Source organism: Dipodomys spectabilis, unplaced genomic scaffold (assembly GCF_019054845.1).
Source record: "Dipodomys spectabilis isolate Male_0828 unplaced genomic scaffold, ASM1905484v1 ptg000386l, whole genome shotgun sequence".
Classification (NCBI taxonomy): domain Eukaryota; kingdom Metazoa; phylum Chordata; class Mammalia; order Rodentia; family Heteromyidae; genus Dipodomys; species Dipodomys spectabilis.
This window is the reverse complement of record NW_024871063.1, coordinates 2,860,781-2,870,442: the sequence shown is the minus strand read 5'-3', so window position 1 is coordinate 2,870,442 and position 9,662 is coordinate 2,860,781. Positions and strand designations below refer to the sequence as shown.

Here is a 9,662-nt window from a genome sequence, read left to right as displayed (position 1 = left end):
TCAGAAATATTTCTTGACTTTGAAAAGGATAAATTGGCTGCAGTTAGTATAAATTTAGAAGTATGACAATTCACAAAAATATAAAAATGTGTTCACATATTTCATTATATAATCCATAGCAGAAAGCAAATATTGTTCAGATGATTTTTTAAATCACAGTTTCTCAGGTGCTGTGAAGGTGGCTCAGTGGTAGAGTGCTTGCCTTGCATGCATGAGGTCCTGGATTTCATGCCTCAGCACGACATAAGCAGAAAAATGTGAAAGTGGTGTTGTGGATCAAGTGATAGCGCTAGCCTTGAGCTGAAGAGCTGAGGGACAGTACCCAAGACCCAGAGTTCAAGCCCCACAACCAACAAAACCAAAGCAAAAACAAAACAAAACATAACAAAACAAAACAATTTTGTAGCCTCAATTCTGTAATAACACTACTTCAGCTTAGGGTTAAGATTTAGGTGTGGACATTTATCAACACTCCTGATTCAGACTCTACTTGATTAAATTTTTAATCAGTATTTTGTTTTTAGTTTTGCTCTTTGTACATTCACATGCACCTATGAAATATGGTATGGCCATCCCAATAATATTCTCAAAGTACCTCTTAATCACTACTCACAAAAATTTGTATTATATTACAACAAGGAAAAAATGCTATAAATAAAGGAAACAATAATTAAATATTAATGATTACTAAAATAAAAAAGAAAACAATTACCAGGGTTTTCAGTATTTGAAGTGTACACAGTTGATTTTACTATTTTCTCATATTCTTATACATTTAAATCTGGATAAAGCTATGAGTAGCTTTTAAATTTACCCACTAAGATTACTATTTATAGTTCATCTCACCATTTGTATGTGGCTTATATCATTATTTGTTCATCACAAACATATAACGTAAGGGAGCCCTAAAGTTTTAACAGAAACTGTGTACTTAAAATTTTACCTCTTCACTCTGCTTCTTTACACAGTCTTTGCAACTTATCATTAGTAAAGTTTCTATAAACTATGAAATGTACATACTTACTAGTACATGCTACCAGAAAAATTATATACTTTATCGAAAAATTTTATGACCTGCAAACAGTCTTGATTTTGCCATATCTAAGCAAATCCCAAAATGAAACATATTTAAAACATTAAAACTTTTAACAAACCTTAACATTTGCTGCAATGATCATTATGACAGGTGCCTTGTGTAGAATAATTGAATTCTTCTTCCTACACATCTCATGAACAACAAATATCTGGAATTATTTTGTTTTTGGCATGTCAATCTTGACTTTATTCTTAAATGTGTGCTTATGTAAGAAATACATGGTTCTAAAATTTCACAATTCTTTTTAACTTATTTGTGTTGAATTGTCTAGTTTAAGAAAATCAATTACACTTTACATATAAAAAAATGTTCTGTGCTCAATTTGGCTGCACATACACTAAAATTGGAACATACAGAGAAGATTAGCATGGTCCCTGCACAAGGATGACACGCAACTTAGTGAATCGTTCCATATTTTTAAAACAACAGATGCTGGAAGGGATGTGGCCAGAAGGGAAGCCTATTGCATTCTTGGTGTGAGTGTACACTTGTTCATCCACTTTGGAAAGCAGTTTGGAGGTTCCTCAAAAGACTCCACATAGAGCTCGCCTATTACACAGCAATCCCACTTTTGGGCATTCATCCAAATGATCACAAACAAGTCCATACTAAAACAACCACCACAGCAATGATTATTGTAGCATTATTTGCCATAGCTAAGATATGGAACCAACCCCGATGCCCCTTATTAGAAGAATGGATCAAGAAAACATTCTGTGTGTGTGTGTGTGTGTGTGTGTGTGTGTGTGTGAGTGTGTGTGTGTGTGTGTGTGTGTGTGTGAGAATGTACACTTACACAACCACTTTGGAAAGCAGTCTGGTGAGTCCTCAGAAAGCTAAATATTGACGCTCCTTATGGCCCACTCATACCACTTCTAGGCATCTATCCTGAACAACAGGTACCAATATTCAAGGACACATGCACCTCCATGTTTATCGCAGCACTGTTCACAGTAGCTAGGATATGAAAACAACCCATATGTCCCACCAGAGATGAATGGATCTAAAAACTATGGTAACTATACACAACGGAATATTTTCCAGTCATTAGAAAGGACAAAATAATGGCATTAGCAGGGAAATCAATCAACCTACAAGAAATCATGTTGAGTGAGGTAAGCCAAAAGCAAAGAGACAAACATCACATGGTCTCCGTGATAAGTGGATTTTAAATCCAAAATGCAAGGTGATATGACAAAATTAACAACACTTAAGAAACCAAGGACTTCCACTCATCTGATTGAATCACTACTAAGTAACCCCATTCTGCTGATCAAATGTGCACACTGAAGTGAAACCAGGAAGATGACACAGAACTAGAGGTAATCAGGGAAAAACATACAACAGCTGGATCCATCAGCTGCAATGGACATTGACCAAAATGAAATAAGCAACTCAATGTCACTGAAGGGAAGGAGGAAACAAGTGGGAAAGAGGGAACAGCTGATGCTCTGCAAAACAAAAGAAATGTACATATTTCAAAACAAAAGAAGTATACATATGGGAGAAATAACTCTATTTCAAAGCTCAGAGAACTCATAAATGTTGTAGACCATGATAGACAATTTGCTCCATCAAAGTTAGAATGTGTTTGTGACTTTAATTAAGCATCACTATCCCACAATATTGTGAAATTTGGGAAATTATGTAACCACTTAATCACAAGAAAAACATTTGAAAAAATGATGAAGGTGGAAAACTAAGTTGCTCTAAAAAACAAAAAAGGAAAATGTTCTGTGTGTATATGTGTACACACACACACACACACATATTACATATATATACATATATATATATATATGTATATATATTAATTCTATGCCTCCGTCAGAAAGAATGACATTGCCCAATTTGTTAGGAAATGGAAAGACTTGGAAAAAAATTATATTAACTGATGTAAGCCAAGTCCAAAGAAACATAGGTCCCATGGTATACCTTATTTGCAATAACTAGTATATGTCTGGGATAAGCAGAAAAGTTGAAAAAGCTATGTGTATATGATAGATAAGTTGATGTTAAGCTAAATGACCCCCAAGATAGAGACAGAAGTGGTTTTTCTTTTTTGCTGTTGTTTCTCACATATTTATAATGTAAGATGTGATTTTTTTATATGTTCCTCCCCAACAGTATAACCCCCGTTTTCAATTTATTTGATGTTGGTGCATCTGCATCTTGTATATACACTTCTCTAATTTGGGGAGGGAAATGGAAAAAACAACATGCTTAAATAGGAATACAGTTTGACCCATTGTATAACAATAGATGCACAAGACATTATTTTGAAAAACGAACTTTATAATTTAGGCTGGGGACATTGGGTGGGGCTTGTGGGTGTGAGGAGTGTACTTGTGGAGGTTGAAGGGAAGCAATGGTGGGGGGAAAACAAAGGAGGAGGTAACAATGCTTGATAGGAAATGTACTTATTACTTTGATCATGTAACTATAACCCCTCTGTACAGTATTTTTGCAACAAAAATGTATAAAAATATTTTGAGATGGAAGTTTATTTTGCGTATTTTACCCATATAATATCGTTAACAAAGAAATTAATGCAAAATACTGATATGAAGATATTTTGAAAAAGTGAGTGTGTGTGCATTCCTGCATGTTGGCATGCTCAGAGTTTGAAATCAGGGCTTCAAGGTCTCGCTACATCTTTCTCTCTAGATTGGTGAGCTACTGTATGAGCTACATCTCCATTCCTGGCCCTTTGCTGGTTCATTAAAATTTTTGAAAAATAATCTCATGAATTTATTTTGCCCTGATTGGCTTCCACAGATCTCAGTCTCCTGAGTAGGTATCCCAAGTAGTTAGGATTACAGGTGTAACAAACCAGCAAATGGCTTTCAGAATAATTTTAAAAGTAGAAGAAAATTTACTTCACAGGGGCCTGTTTTATCATCTCCTAGTTTTAAAGCATTTTGGATTGATTATATGTGAATTTTTTCATTCTTGAATTCTTAAAATACAGTAAGTGATGACATTTAAAATATTTAGAACTTTTTAAAACCGATACTGGAACTATGGGACAGAAAAAATTTGCATGTCTTTGGACCATAATTTATAAGCTCAGCTCTGTGCATGATAACCCAATGTCACCAACACAGTCTGTGTTGAAGACAAAATGGAACAGAAAACAATCACCATTCGCAATAACTGCTATGCTATTATTCCTTGGACAATATGAATATTGAATTGAGAGTATCAGAGAATGGAGAGAATTTATCTACCTTTTGTGTATTGCTGAAAGACTTCTGGAAAATTTGACTCATCTCCTTCAACACTGTGTGTCTTGGGCCATGCACTTACTTCCTTTAATTACAATTTTTCCCAACACTGAAATGGTAATAACATTAGCATTATAACAAATTTTATCTTAAGAATTAAGGGTTCTTAGAAAGGTGAACTCTTTCTCATTCTTGTAGAGGCATTATCAGATGAGAAGAACTGTATTTTTTTGTTTGCTTACTTCCATTTATTCTTCAGATTGAAATCTGAACTACTTAAGACTGAAAGAAACCAAAATTAGACATGCAGGCTTTGGAAAGAGCAATCAATGTAAAATAAATAAAATACATATAGCTATGTAACAGGTCTAACTAAATTGTTATATAGTCTCAATTATAAACAGAAAATGATTGAAGCAATATCATGTTATTGAAAATTGAAAAATGTTAGGAGTTGCTTAATTTTTTACTACCTTGAATTAATTATTTTTGTATACAGAGATTAAAGATGAGATTAACAAGAAACTTGATTTAAAATGGACAAAAGTTTGAATAGACATGTTTTCCATAAGCCCCTATATATCACCAGTGGGTTTACCAGTTGTGTTTAATACAACTTCTGTGCTGGCTTAATGCTTTGTGAGCAGAAGTCATTAGAGAAATGTAATTCAAAATTACTATGATACTACTTTATAACTATTATAACTCTTATCAAAAAAAAATCAAAGGAACCAGGTGTGGTGGTAAAGGTTTGTAATTCCAAGCATTTAGGAGGTTGGATTTCAGTCTTAAGACAGTCTGGGGTACTGAAGATAGTAAAAACTTGGCCTTTATTACCTTTTAAGTAAAAGGTAATAATGTTGGTGAGAGTGTGAAGAAAAGGAAATTTTCTACACTCTTGGTCAAAATACAGGTTAATATTCTCCTTGCAGAAAGTAGTATGCAGTTTTCTAAAGAAATCATAATTGAAATATCATCTGAACCACCAATCATGTGATTATTTCTCTCTGGGTAACTCGAAAATATATCTGTAGTTCATTGTTATTCACATAATTCACATCAACAGCCAAGATATAAATCAAAGTTCGGTGTTCAAATATACTAATAAACAACTGTGGTACATGCACAAGTATCTTTTTGTTTCATCTTTAAAATAACAAGAGACTTCTCCCATTAGCCACAACTTACAATGACCTGAAAGATGTATTCGAAATGAAGAAAAATGTCATGTTCTGATCTTTGTAAACACACACACACAGACACACACACACAGACACACACACACACACACACACACACACACACACACACACACACACACACACATACACACACACACACCATCCTCCAATAGTAAGACAGAATTTTTTTTAAAAAAGTAAAGCAAAGTGGAACTTCTGGGGCATTTAGTTCACAATGCATAAGATACTAGATATACATTATGACCAGGTATAGAGTTGTAATGTACAACATGAGGATACAGGGGACAACATTGGCCTTACATACGAATATATCTAAGTAAGTAGGAGTTGTTCTTCCTAGTAGTGGTTACTCTTTTAGTTGTTCTTCCTTCTATAATGGATAATATGAATGTAATTCTTTAAGTATACCTGCCGATTTCCAGAAATAATAACAAACAATATAGCAATAATGTTGCACGCTCAACATAGAACAAAATGTCAAATTAAAATACATGAGATTATCCTTGATGTAAACTAATTATTACAAATAAGGGAAACCATGTGACCTATGTTTCTTTAAGTCTGGGGTACTTCACTTAATATGATTTTTCCAAGACCTTCCATTTCCTTATAAATGTGGTGGTCACATTCTTCATGATGGAAGCATATTTTTCCATGTGTGTATATCTGTGTTTGTGTGTGTGTGTGTGTGCGTGTGTGTGTGTGTGTGTGTGTGTGTGTGTGTGTGTGTGTGTGTGGTTTTTGGTAAATATTACTGTGATACACAGTAGTAGCTTTACTGTGGCCTTGTTTGTGATCACCTGGTTATATGCCCAGAAGTGGGATAACTGGGTAATAGGGGAGCATTATTGTGTACATCAAGGATAATATTAGTAGATGAGTAGAATAGCTCAATAGCTATGTACATATGATCGTATAAGGTGATTCCAAGTGAAATGAACTCCAAGACATGTTCTTTGTTGTTGTTGTTCTTTTTTTTTTGTCGGGCGTGGGGCTTGAACTCTGGGCCTGGGCGCTGTCCCTCAGCTATTCAGCTCAAGGTGAGCACTCTACCACTTGAGCTACAGCGCCACTTCCGGTTTTCTGGTGGTTTATTGGAGATAGGAGTCTCACGGTCTTTCCTGCCCGGGCTGGCTTTGAACCACGATCCTCAGATAGCCTCCTGAGTAGCTAGGATTACAGGCATGAGCCACCAGCGCCTGGCTTGTTGTTGTTGTTCTTAATGTACTATGTGATTTCTTTTTATCCTTTTGTGTTTTCCCCACCTATGGTTTATCCCCTGTAGTCACTGTATTTGATTTTGATACCCTGGGTATTTTAAATATGTTGATCTGAACTAGGGAAGGGAAAGGAAAATAAAACAAAATGGTGAGACAAAGGAGAAAGGGGGAACCTTTGCAACAATAGTACTCACAAGACAATATGTTGTAAATAATCTTGGGGGGGCGTTAGGAATGAAGAGGGAGAAAAATAGGGGAAAATGTAACAAGTTAGAAAAAAATAAATTAATTACCTTACTTATGTAACTATATCCCATCTCGACATTACCTTGAAAATAAAATTTAAATAAAAAATAAAATAAAATATAAGAGAGCAGCAATACAGGAGATGGGAGTCGGGAAATACTGTAGTATCATAGAATAGAACAGCTGTGGAAAGCAGTAATTTTACATTAACATAGCAAGTAATAAACTAACATACAGATTTTCAGCCTCATGTCAGTCATTAAAAAGGGAAAACAAAATACACAATCAGCAAACCAATAGAGATAAAATAGAAAACTAAACAATTAAGATGAAGAGATGACTTGGACCAAGAATAACAAATGACACAATTAGGAAACAAATAACAAGCTGCTGGGCTGGGAAGGTGGCTCAGTGGTAGAGTGCTTGCCTTGCAGGTTTGATTCTCAGCACCACAGCATCAAAAAGAAAAAAACCAGAAGTGGTGCTCTATTTCAAGTGGTAGAGCACTAGCCTTGAGCTGAAGTGCTGAGGCACAGCGCCAAGGCCCAGAGTTTAGGACCCACAATCGGACCCAAAAAATAAAATAAAAAAAATAACAAGCTGCTAAGTTTTAAAATGATCACCCTTAATTCTATTGACTTGTTTACATCACAATTGTTTAGAAGTATAATTCAAATCACAGTTTAATAGCATATCATTTTAATAATAGTTTACTTATTATTGATTTCCTAATATTGAATGTTTAATATATAATTTTAATTTCAGCAGCTATAGAAAAGAAAGTGAAAATAATTTTAATAATATATTTATGAATTGTAAAATTGAGAAGCATAAGAATTTAAACAAATAACGTATCATTATTGCTTCATTTCTGTGATTTAATGTAATAATTCAAAGTGTGTTCTACACTTAGCACTCATCTTAACATCAAATAATAAATTATTGCACATGACACTTGGTATTAGTTGGAAGGGTTCAGCACTGTGGTAAAATTCACACCGCATAGTACATGAGGGTATGACCCCTTTCATATAGCTTAAATTGTGGAAATTTGATTTCTACATGCATGTTAAATTCTTGCCTAGGTGACATCTATAAAATTATATACACGAGGACTATTTCAGATGATTCTTAAAAGTCATATTCATTAATTGAATTTTTATTACTTCATACCAAATATTTACAGAGAGACTGAATTTTTGAGTAGATGATGTTGTATGTGTGCCAGATTATACGTATTAAGGTTTATTTTATATTCCTGACATTGTTTCTAGAGTTGGATTTATTTGTCCATTACGGGTTAAGTGTATTATATTGGATATATGAAAGTAAAGTGAATGTTTAGTCCATTAATACTTTGTGTAATCCCAGTATAAATTATCCATCTGTTTGAAGTAATGAAATATTTGCGGAAACAAATACCAGCAGTGGTAACTTTTTTCCAGTCCTTGAACTCTGGGCCTGAGCCCTGAACATGGTTATGCTGGTAGCTTTCATGTGAGCTTGTTTGTTATTTATTGGATTACTGCCAATGAGGGGAATTACTAGGTCTTAAGGGAGATCTATATTTACTCTTTCAGGAAACTCCGTACTGCATTCCACAGTGGTTGAACATGTTTAATTTCCCACCAACAGTGTAATAGAGTTCCCAATTGGCTACATCCATGCCAGTGTTTGCTATTGTTAGTTTTCTTAGTAATGGCCATTCTAATGGAAGAGGTAGAATCTGTCTTGTTTACTTATAGATTTGTATGCATCTTCTAGTTACAATAAAGACATGAATCCATGAAACCTATATTGCTCTGAGTCGGCATTCCTTTCTGTTTGCTCTTAATATAATTTCCCAAACCTTTCATTTTCCTTAGACTGGTGAAAATTCATCTTTCTGATGGGTGAATATAATTCCATTTTGTGTGTGTGTGTGTGTGTGTGTGTGTGTGTGTGTGTGTGTGTGTTTGTGTGTGTAAGATGACTATAGGGCCATGAATTCATTTCTAAGCATTCTGTTTCATCTGTAATTTTGTAATTCCGTATTATAGTTGCATTGCTTTCTCTTCTACATTGAAGAAAGTTGGGATTTTGATGAGTATTGCATTGCCAATTGTTTAAGGGAAGTATTGCAGTTTTCAAAATGTTAATTCTTCCAACAAGGAACATTGAAAGACTTTCTATTTTCTTGAATCTCCTTCAATTTCCCTTTTTATATTTTTAAAGTTTTCACATATACGTCCTTCACAATTTTAGTTAAATTAATTAATTCCTAGTTTTGTTGTTGTTGTTTTGTTTTGTTTAGGTTTGATTTGATTTTGAGGCTAGTATATGAGGCTGTTTTTTGGATTTCAGCATGGATCTTCCCATTGTTGGTCAGAGAAAAACTACTGATTCTTGTGGTTTTTATATCCTGCTACATTGCTGAAGGTTAGCATCACCTTTACTAACTTGAGGGAGGAATCCACAGTGTCCTTTAAATACAGGGTCATTTAATCTGTAAAAAGGGATAGTTTTGCTTCTTCCCTATTTGGATCTGCTTTATGTTTTTCTCTTGTCTATTGTTCTTGCAAGAAAGTCCACTACCATATTGAAGAGTAGTAGACAGTGGAAATCCTTTTCTCATTCCTCATGTTAATGTCTTCATGCTTCCACTCTTAGGTAAATGCTAATTATCTCTGTC

At 34.4% G+C, this 9,662-nt stretch overlaps 1 non-coding gene across 1 annotated transcript; it reads left to right on the top strand.

Moving 5' to 3' along the window:
- Positions 1–1,409: 1,409 nt before the first annotated feature.
- On the top strand, positions 1,410–1,515 carry LOC122096698. Its single transcript, XR_006145372.1, has one exon. It is a non-coding gene; the product is annotated as a U6 spliceosomal RNA (small nuclear RNA).
- Positions 1,516–9,662: the final 8,147 nt, after the last annotated feature.